At 32.6% G+C, this 9,518-nt stretch overlaps 1 pseudogene across 1 annotated transcript; it reads right to left on the bottom strand.

Annotated features, from left to right (window-relative positions):
- Nucleotides 1-4,303: 4,303 nt before the first annotated feature.
- LOC146899425 (proline--tRNA ligase, cytoplasmic-like) lies at nt 4,304-8,322 on the bottom strand (annotated as a pseudogene). The gene is made up of 12 exons (XR_015023197.1): nt 8,265-8,322; nt 8,103-8,176; nt 7,906-8,003; nt 7,267-7,378; nt 6,806-6,993; nt 6,444-6,510; nt 6,062-6,184; nt 5,811-5,963; nt 5,438-5,722; nt 5,102-5,332; nt 4,651-4,730; nt 4,304-4,484 (listed from the first exon to the last, which is right to left on the bottom strand). The product of XR_015023197.1 is annotated as a proline--tRNA ligase, cytoplasmic-like (transcript).
- Nucleotides 8,323-9,518: the final 1,196 nt, after the last annotated feature.

Raw genomic sequence — 9,518 nt, 5'->3', positions numbered from 1 at the left:
ATTCTACTATCTCATATTTATTCCGTTTCAAATATACCATTCATAAGGCATAACGGTCATACTATAATTATGTCAATCTATTCTAATAACTCATAATCACACATTAGCAATTTAATGGTATAATTTACTACCCAAAGATGAGTTTTCTAACTAAAGGAACTCACATAGGACATTACACAAACTTCTCATATGCATATTATGAATCAAAATTCTTTAATAATGATGATGGTTCTCACTACCTTCAAAGTGACACGTATGAGATGCATATAAAATAAATTACTCAATCTAAGAGAAATACCACATCCGAACAACTAAAATAATAAAACATATGCTTGGATTTATGGTTACCAATTTATAAAACTAAAGGGAAACTCACCTCTAATTTCTAGGTTGGAGATGACAATTCAAGCTTCCATCAATCTTTCCTTTCTCCTAACTTCATTGATTTCTTGATTTCTTTCCAATTCCCAATCTTCACTCCATGAACCCTAATTTTCAACATTTTTCTATCTTCAATCTATTATCTCTAGGTTTCCCATTACATTAGAACAAGCTAGAAACCTAAATTAGGATTTGCATGAAGGATTAGAGAACTTGGGAGATGAAGAATTGATGGTGGTGATGTTTTTGTGTTTGGCCGAGAGAGAAAAGAGAGCATAGGAGGAAAGAGAAAAATATCCTCTCCCAAAGAAAATGGAAAAATGTAGAAGGTTGTAGAAAATTGGTCAATTTTCTACTTAAAAAAAATCTCAAATGACAAGATTACCAAAATACCCTTCAAGTGAAAAAGACATAATTATCCTCCGTTAATTCGTAACCATTTAATTTCTCAAGCCCGTTGGAATAATATTACGAGATACTTACCAAATATCGTCGATTTCTAAATAAATAATTAATCCTTTGAAAATTATTTCCGTTCGACATGTAAGCGATACGACAATTTATTTAAAAATTACGCGGGATATTACAATCTACCCCCTTAAAGAAATTTCGTCCTCGAAATTTAAGGATTTACTTGCTAATAAGCACAACTAATTTTTCCATACTTTCAACTTTAAATTCCAACATACGTCCATTACGAACTGATTCTTTCGACTAACTAATTAAAGCGCATAAGTACCGGCCACCACGCTTCCGCCGCGCCATTCGATTTATTTCTTCACACCTTACATCATACTCCTTATCTTGCGTCCTTCGTTGAGGTTTCATTCATCTTTTAGACATTTGTTCTAACTATCATATACTAGTACGAGTTGATCGGGCTCAGCCGTACATGACATTTGGAATAAATATTTGGAACCCAATAGTCACACTACATCTTATTGAATTCCATTGACCCCGAGCACGATCCGAATCGACTGCTCGATACCAAATTGAAACACCCCTACTAGAAATCACCTAGGATTTCTAGCATGTGTGTTAAAATTGGTGTTGGGTACATTAAAATTACAATAAATAAATACTCTACTGAACAAATTATAGAATTTCTCACCCGTTACCTCGAAATAGTACCACCGACGTGTACTTTATACGGTCCGGCTACTTACGCTTCTTCATCAAGAACCATCATGTCGTATAATAACTCATATATCTGAAATAAATAAAAGGAATTGGGGTGAGACAAGATGTCTCGATGAGTTCCATCTATCCTAGGTTGTAGGCAACCTCGGGAACCTAGGATCACCATCTCGTTTCTAACCTCAACCCATTTTGGGATTATACAATTTCATCATGCATAACTCGGCGATCAAGGGATAACTACAATCGCCGTTCGAAATACTATTTTGATTATATAATAAATATAGTCATACTCATAACTCTAATCATAAACATAATAATAATAAACATATCTAATCTATCGTATTACGGTATAACTTATACTTTGACATACTTATTTGAGTATGTCTCTGATTCTTTTCCGATAACAACTAGTTTCGGCTAACTAAGCCGGAGTTCCATAACTAAAATTTCTCATTTCCAACGATTAGTAAAATGCCCATAAAGTATTGCTTCGTAGCTAATTCATTCCAAACATAATTTTCATATCGATGCACTTCTCTAAAGTACAAAGCTACTGAAATTTGACACATTCTCGTATACTTTATCATTGCATCTCATTATGTAAATTTACCATCAATAAAGTATATAAATTATTTTCTCATTTGTACAACTCAACATAAACTATCCCGTCAATATAAATTATTTTCTCCTTTGTCTCTTTTCATTATTTGTACATAAACCACATTGTCTCTTCGTTGTGGTGAACGGAAATATACCACATTGTCTCTTCGTTGTGGCGAACGGGAAATATACCACATTATCTCTTCGTTGTGGCGAACGGAAATATACCACATTATCTCTTCGTTGTGGCGAACGGGAAATATACCACATTATCTCTTCGTTGTGGCGAACGGGAAATATACCACATTATCTCTTCGTTGTGGCGAACGGGAATATACCACATTATCTCTTCGTTGTGGCGAACGGAAAATATACCACATTATCTCTTCGTTGTGGCGAACGGAAATATACCACATTATCTCTTCGTTGTGGCGAACGGAATATAAATTTTAAAATACTATGAACAATTTGTTCATAGGTTGCATTATCTCTTCGTTGCAGCAAACGGAGTTTTCATATTCGTTACTATGACCCGTACGTCATAGGCTACATTATCTCTCGTTGTAGCAAATGGATAAAAAATTCATTACTATGACCCGTACGTCATAGGCTACATTATCTCTCGTTGTAGCAAACGGATAAAAATTCATATTTTCTTTTCTTTTTCTTCTCTTTTTTTTTCTATGAGCATGTTACTCATTTCAATTTTTCTCCTCATTTCCATTTTCTATGCGATTTTCAATAATTCACTGTGAGCATATTACTCACAAGCTGCATTTCAAATTTTCTTTCAAATCATTTCTATAATTTTATACATCAATTGTCTTGATAGAATTTCCCTCCAACATTTATACTAGCATAAACATACTTATTAACATAAAAGATATTTTAGATTACACTAATAAGAATATCTAATTCATAAATAATCATTCTACTATCTCATATTTATTCCGTTTCAAATATACCATTCATAAGGCATAACAGTCATACTATAATTATGTCAATCTATTCTAATAACTCATAATCACACATTAGCAATTTAATGGTATAATTTACTACCCAAAGATGAGTTTTCTAACTAAAGGAACTCACATAGGACATTACACAAACTTCTCATATGCATATTATGAATCAAAATTCTTTAATAATGATGATGGTTCTCACTACCTTCAAAGTGACACGTATGAGATGCATATAAAATAAATTACTCAATCTAAGAGAAATACCACATCTGAACAACTAAAATAATAAAACATATGCTTGGATTTATGGTTACCAATTTATAAAACTAAAGGGAAACTCACCTCTAATTTCTAGGTTGGAGATGACAATTCAAGCTTCCATCAATCTTTCCTTTCTCCTAACTTCATTGATTTCTTGATTTCTTTCCAATTCCCAATCTTCACTCCATGAACCCTAATTTTCAACATTTTTCTATCTTCAATCTATTATCTCTAGGTTTCCCATTACATTAGAACAAGCTAGAAACCTAAATTAGGATTTGCATGAAGGATTAGAGAACTTGGGAGATGAAGAATTGATGGTGGTGATGTTTTTGTGTTTGGCCGAGAGAGAAAAGAGAGCATAGGAGGAAAGAGAAAAATATCCTCTCCCAAAGAAAATGGAAAAATGTAGAAGGTTGTAGAAAATTGGTCAATTTTCTACTTAAAAAAATCTCAAATGACAAGATTACCAAAATACCCTTCAAGTGAAAAAGACATAATTATCCTCCGTTAATTCGTAACCATTTAATTTCTCAAGCCCGTTGGAATAATATTACGAGATACTTACCAAATATCGTCGATTTCTAAATAAATAATTAATCCTTTGAAAATTATTTCCGTTCGACATGTAATCGATACGACAATTTATTTAAAATTACGCGGGATATTACATTCTCCCCCTTCAATTTATCGTGATAGAATATGAATGCATTTTTTTCGATTAAGATCATACAACTTTCAACAATTTATGTCTACCACGTACTTTCTGCTAAGATATCTTCTACCATAAACACCAATTTTAAAAAGATCATGGATGTAAACAACAATTATCTTAGTAACAACCGATAAAGAGGAAGAATGCAAATGAAAAAACTCTTCTAAAAGCAAGGTATAAGTTCAATCGCTCGCAGGCTCTACTTTTTGGATTCTAAAAACCGAGAAAAAATAGGGGTTATGTTTGAAACCTCCTCCAAAAGCTAATTTAAAAGTAAAATTAAAAGAGCTTTATAAATAAATTAACTAAAAGATCTTTTTAAACTCAAACAGTTTCTAATTCTTTATATCAACACAACGCCTAGTAACTTCTGCCCCAGTATGTCCATTTCTTTGCAGGCTTACCCGATTTAAAGCACTTGGTGCCTGTAAAACCAACACCACACGGTTTAATTAAGCAGCATCAATGTCAATTGTGAGATACAGAGAAGTGTTCATATAAGGGTAACATTAACAGTAGCAGATAGCAAGTGAATAGAACATCAAACAGATTTAAAATTCAATAGCACAAACATCTGAATAAGGATTATACCTTCTAGGAGTTCTGGCTGATCAAAGGGACTACAGAGAGTTTTTGCTGGTCCCATCTCATTCTTTGTCCATTTTGGACTTCTAATTCCTCCTCCTGAAGCATATATATAGATAAAAAAAACAGTTACCAAGAAAGCTCTTTTCAAATAATTGTTCAAATTGTACAATTATTTCTTAGTATTTTTTGGCGTGACTCGTTAAAAAACTGTAATACTAACAAGTTCTTTGATATTATGATGAATATACAAATCTTTGATTCTTAATTTAGTTGTTTATAAATAGCGCTCATTTAATTTCATCTAATTATATATATTGGTGTCGCCGTCCTATATCTTGAACTAAAGACGTCTATGTATCAGTCCATGTGTCAGTTTTTGTTAATTTAGACTTCAAAATAGGGAAACACCTAGAATTATTATAAGGATTTAATTTATAACTGCATAAGAAAATACACAATTTCTACCTTCTCATCACACCAAGGAGCTAAGATCATCTTTCTTTGATTCAAAGCTTCTTTGAACTCCTCCCACGTATATATGACTTGAATACATTCATCTCGTTTTTGTTTTTGCAACATCGAACATATTTTGTTGAATATTATTGAGCAACTTTTTAATTTCTTCAACTAAATCAGCATTAGCAATGTCCATCTTTGCTCCATTATCACGTCGAACAACACAAACCTGTGCAAAATTGAAGTGATTTATTTGGTGTCTCATTGAACATACAGGGTAGAACCAAAATGACAGGTGAGAATATAAGAGCAACAACAAGACAACATAGATAACCTGTTTATTTGCTAAATCCTTTAGCCCAATTTCAATCCTTAGAGGGACACCTTTCATTTCCCATTCAGAATACTTCTTTTCAGGAGAACAGTTATCTCTAGAATCTAACTCAGCACGTATTTTTGCTTCACACAACATATTCACAGTTACTTTACAAGCGTCATAGATTCCTTGAGTATCAGCATCATTGTAAGGCACTGGAATTACAATGACTTGAGTTGATGCTACTTTAGGAGGTAGCACCAATCCCTTGTCATCACCATGAACCATCACCATTGCTCCAATCTGTTAAAACAACAGACTAAAATATAAATGCAATCGTACAAAAGAGGAATCCTTCCATGCATGTATACTCTAGACATTAAAAGCTTACAGTTCGAGTAGAATAGCCCCATGAGTTCTGCCAAACCATTGCTTTCTCTCCTTTCTTATCTTCAAAGTTTACGTCAAACTTTTCAGCAAACTTTTGTCCCAAACAGTGGGTGGTTGCACCTTGTATCCCACGACCAGTGTTTGGAATAAATGCCTAGGAAAATAGAACATAATTATTTTTTATTATAAACCTTCTAAATTTGTACCATTCGAACAGCATATCAGTGTCCACACATGAATGTTGACATGTACCTCAACAGTGTTGGTGTAAATTGCACCCCCAAATGTCTCCATTTCACTTTGTGTACCCTTTATGACAGGAACTGCCAAATACTCTTCGTATATACGCCTATATAATTCCAATATCTCAAGAGCCTGAAACAACAACAGTTTAGAGTATTTTGAAAAACAATTTAAGAGATGACCAATCTCCGTGCTTGGGTGGAAAATATGAACATGTTAGTATTAGTAATTGTATGCACCAGAAGCAAAAAGGAAGTTCATAACTAATTTAAGTTAAATATCATTTTTTAAAATATCAAATTACAAAGGAAATTGTTCACAAAAACTCATTACAGATGCCAAAAATGCATAAAGTAAGGCAGTTTCCTAAAATAACTACTTGATGAAATACCTCTGCATGTGCTTCATCCTCTGTTGCAAAAGCACCGTGACCTTCTTGCCAAAGAAACTCACGACTTCTGCAATCAAAATTTGTATAAGCACCCAAAATGGGACTATAAAACAATTCCAATATAATGTAGATGTGCAAGATAAAAACAATATCCAAGACTAGTTCACAAGACGAGTATCCATTCAAAAAGAAAATGTGCAGAACTTTAAGGCATTATGTAAGACATAAATCTACAATGCATAATATCAATTTTTAGATGTTTTTTTAAGCCTCTTATTTAAAGCTTGAAAGTTTTTGTTACGTTACAGCAACCAACACATCGTTATAACATGGAAAAAGGAAAACATGGTAAAAGAAAGTACCTGATGAACGGTGTGGGATCTTCGACCACCCATCTAACAGCATTGCACCATTGATTAAGTTTCAAAGGCAAGTCACGATGTCCCCTTATCCACTTAGAGTAATAGGGATACATGATAGTTTCACTACTTGGACGAAGAGCAAGAGGAGTTTCCAAATCAGACTGTCCAGACTTTGTTACCCAAGCAACCTGGAAAGCGAGCAAGATATAATCATAAAAATACTAATAATGTCCTCAAGGGAAGCAATGAAGCTGTATAGATTATTATAAAGAAAATCGTTAAAAGCGGTCATTTTAACACGAAACCATCATCAGTAAAATGAGAAACCTTGATAAAATAATTAGGAACCAACTAATGATTTTATAATGCAATAATTTTCAAATATTTAGGAACAGACCAATAAGCATGATATGCAAGGAAAATGTTAAATAGCCCAACCCAACATACTTAAAAACTCTCACCTCTTGTTTAAAACCATCATTATGGGCCTCCTCTTTTTCAAGTGACAGTCTAGCACAAACATAGGGAAGTAGCAGTTCTCAACATTCATTTTCTTTATTTCTGAATCAAAAAGCCTGCACATTTGTTTGAAATATGAAAGCAACTCTACCAAGGTTGTCAAAATCGGGATTTTACTTCAAGTCGAATGGGAATAACAAAATTGAGACTCGTAAAATTGCAATCAAAATCGAAGAATTTTACTCAAGGACTTTTGTAGAATCGATATAAGAAATCTTAAAATCGCAGTCAAAATTGATGGATTTTACCAAAAAAAAAAATAATACTAAATATATGTTACAAATGATATATAGTTATAAATAACTTAGTTTATAAGAAATCGTTAAATCGCAATCAAAATCGATGGATTTTGCTTATGTTGGGATTCTACTATGGATTTGAGGTTGAAGGTGAAGAAAGTCGCAAAATCTGAATTTTAGGATTTAAGTCGGGAATTTGACAACAATGCTCTCGGCAGCAAAGCTTGACAGAAAACTGGAAAGAATCAGAAATTTTATTTATTTTGCATCAACTATATTGCTAGCTAATCAAGAGTATAGAAGAAGTACAATAAAAATAAATGCATTCAAATCGTTGGAAACATACTTGCAAAGTCTCCCATATTTCCACTGCCGGTGGTCTCAGAATATATAAACCAGAAATATCATGAGTGCTCGATCAATTCCGCACTAACGACAACCTGTCAGAGAAATCAAAATCCCATTCCCATCAAACACAAATATATAAACAGGAATTTTTAATATAGGTTTAAACTAAGTAGAAAAAGAAATGTACGTACCTCTGAATACCAGTGTTCGAAATTTTGATCCTTCCTATTGATGAGTTTTAAGACGGTATTCATCTTCTTATTTCCTGTAAAACATTGGCTTTAGAAATTAGAATAGAGAAAGAGGAACGTGAAACGGTAACAAACGAGAGAACGGTTCATGATTTTTGTTACCTGAAGAGCAGGGAGCGACAAGAGGAGGAAGAAGGTTTTTGGAAGAAGGGTTACCCATATGATATAGCTAGCAATTGCAAAACCTGCGTCTTTGTTTTTTCCTTTATGGTCAAGGTTTTTGGATTTTTTAATCCTTCTTTGTTTTTGGATTAAAAAACACCGTAACCCTTATTTTGGATATTTTTGAAAGAGATTTGTTATCAAAGATTTTTTATAGTATTTTTTGCTTTCTTTCTGTTTTTCCTTTTGCTCTTTTTATTTTTCTTCCCTTTTGCATTGTAACCAAAAAAGATTTGAAAAAATATAATCTAAAAAAAAAAGTGAATAGGGAAATTCGTCCATGAATTTGCAATGACCAATCAAACTCGTCCCTCAATTTATCGAAAAAAAGTGAATAGGGAAATTCGTAAAGATTTGAAAAAATATAATCTAAAAAAAAAGTGAATAGGGAAATTCGTCCATGAATTTGCAATGACCAATCAAACTCGTCCCTCAATTTATCGAAAAAAGTGAATAGGGAAATTCGTCCATGAATTTGCAATGACCAATCAAACTCGTCCCTCAATTTATCGAAATAGTCAATGGGTCACTGAATTAAAAAAAGTTATTCTTAGTAGATTTTCTAGAGCCGTAGTGTAAGAACTTAAAATCTAAACAAACAAATATTTTTATGATAGTAAAAAAACGAAAATTATCTTTAGCTTTTTCAAAAATCTCTAAAAATTATTTTTTTTAAGTCAAAACAAGCGCAACTAATGTCTCACTAGGATATGATCAAAGATAGGTTTAAATTATCGGTTCTTTTTTGAGTTACTATGATATTAGTGCGAGGTTTCAACCTCCGCTTAACATTGACTAATCTCAATTGGAAAACATGTGGGGCACACAAGGTGAGTTCTCTCATCCCAACCAAATTTTTTACATATGTGTGAAGAAGAAAACGAACCCTTGAACACATACTTATAGGACCAAAGTCCCTTATCACTTAGACAAAATTTTAGAATATTTTTATTATATACATGTCTCTTCATTTTGTGCTTCAAACATGCCCAAATGTGAAAGTGTGTGGTATGTAAAATTGGATCCAAGAAAGAATTTTTATCATTTATTTTGACAATTTATAATTTTTTTTTATAAATTAAATTATAATGTTAAGGAAAAAAACTCATATTGACAGGTTTGTAACGAAAAAGTGTTCAACTAAATATAAAGTTGATTTTTTACTTTCCTACGATGAAGATGTAGATATGTTGG

Source organism: Medicago sativa, chromosome 8 (assembly GCF_051527215.1).
Source record: "Medicago sativa cultivar Bolivia chromosome 8, Bolivia_mono, whole genome shotgun sequence".
Classification (NCBI taxonomy): domain Eukaryota; kingdom Viridiplantae; phylum Streptophyta; class Magnoliopsida; order Fabales; family Fabaceae; genus Medicago; species Medicago sativa.
The sequence above is the reverse complement of the archived record's forward strand: the minus strand, read 5'-3'. Positions and strand labels throughout refer to the sequence as shown.